This window comes from Lupinus angustifolius, chromosome LG15 (genome assembly GCF_001865875.1).
Source record: "Lupinus angustifolius cultivar Tanjil chromosome LG15, LupAngTanjil_v1.0, whole genome shotgun sequence".
Lineage (NCBI taxonomy): Eukaryota > Viridiplantae > Streptophyta > Magnoliopsida > Fabales > Fabaceae > Lupinus > Lupinus angustifolius.
Window position 1 is genome coordinate 5,759,429 of NC_032023.1, and position 1,760 is coordinate 5,761,188.

Consider the following 1,760-nt stretch of genomic DNA (forward strand, 5'->3'; position numbering starts at 1 on the left):
CATACATAATAGAGAAACAAATACAGAATCTTGTTTTAAGATTGTGTTCAGATAAGTACGAGGAGACCATTAGAAGTCCCGTTAGGATAACAATCCAAATGAAGGTTAATTTAATTTCTCAATTCAAAATGAGACTAAGAAAAACCATAAGCAAAATGATTTGAAAAGATTAAGAGATTAATACTTTATAAATAGACATGATTTATGATATAGTATTATATCATCGTTCGATCTATGTAGCAGACCTTATTTAATGATTGTTTATAATTGTTTCTCTTTTCAATCAATTAATATAAAATATTATGACAAAAATAGTTAATATATATATATATATAATTTTGAAGTACTTGTTTTTCTTTTGAAGTGAGATGTTTGGTTGAAAAAACCTAAAACATTTAAATCCCTCCGTCCCATAGTATTTTTATGTACAATGGAAGTAAAAGAGACTTGTTTTAAGCATGATCTCTAAGCAACGTAAGAAAAAAAATTAGTATCGAAAAATACTATATTTTGATGATGCAATAGAATATATTTTTGAATATCATTAGCACATTCCTATTTACAAATTCACTCCTTCAAATCCTTATTTATAAGACGTCTTTACCTAAATTACATAGACCAAAGAGGTTGGTTAGTTTTCTTGATTTTTTTAAAATATACTAAGACATTTAATTTTACTCTCTTAACTCTTATTGGAAATATCACACTCCCTTTTCCTCATTATTGAAAGGGAAAATAAAATAAAAAGGGAAAAAATGTTACATAAAAAAAATATAAAACGTATTATGAAGAATATGGAAAATTTCACAAAACCCCTTAAACATTATATGTTTTACAAGTAGATATCATAAACTATTTTTTCTTCCTAATTAATTATTAAACTTTAATTATTGGTGAAATTAGTCCATACGTACATAAAAAATTAAATTACTAACAATGAAATTTAAATTAACACATTGTATAAAGTTAGACACACATGTTTTCCCAATCCAGCTTCCACGCAAGATCAATTGTAGTGTTATGGCGTACACTTTAAATGGAAATTTTTCATGTCTTAGAATACCTTTATTCTTTTTCCAACTTAAACCCAAAATGTCAGGCAGGCATAAGAATCAGTGTAGGAGAGCAGGGGAGAGCCTTTGATTGATTTAGCACATTCTACATAACAAATTTTCCAGAAAAATTGAAAATTAGTGATCTTTGGAGAACCTTCCAAAAATATGGTAGAGTTAGGGATGTCTTCATCCCAATTAAAAGAAACAGGAATGCCCAAAGGTTTGCTTTCATAAGATAAGGTCAAGGATGAAAAAGAACTTGAATGGAAATTGAACAACACATGGATAGACAGTAAAAATGTTTTTGCCAACATTCCAAGATTCAACAGGGAGTTGTCCTCAAGACACCCAAAGGATAATGTTCAGGAGGTGAAGGAAACTTACCATAACTGAAACCTTAGAGACTCTAGAAGCTTTGCTCATGTTCTCAGGGGGATGTCAAAGGTAGGATTCTCGACGTCGGAAATAAAGAAGTGGCTCGACGTCCTTCGTGCTCCACACCAGCAATGGAAGATTGGAATGGAATTGAGTACTTTGTGGAGGAGAAGGACATGGAATGGTTGTCCAATTTCTATGTGGGACGCACTTTAGACCATGAGATTGCCAGGCTAATTCCTTCCTTATTACAGTCAGAAGGGTTTGTTACAATAAAAGTACATCCTATGTAGAAGGAGAAGCCATTCAGGAGGTTGTGACAGCTGCAGA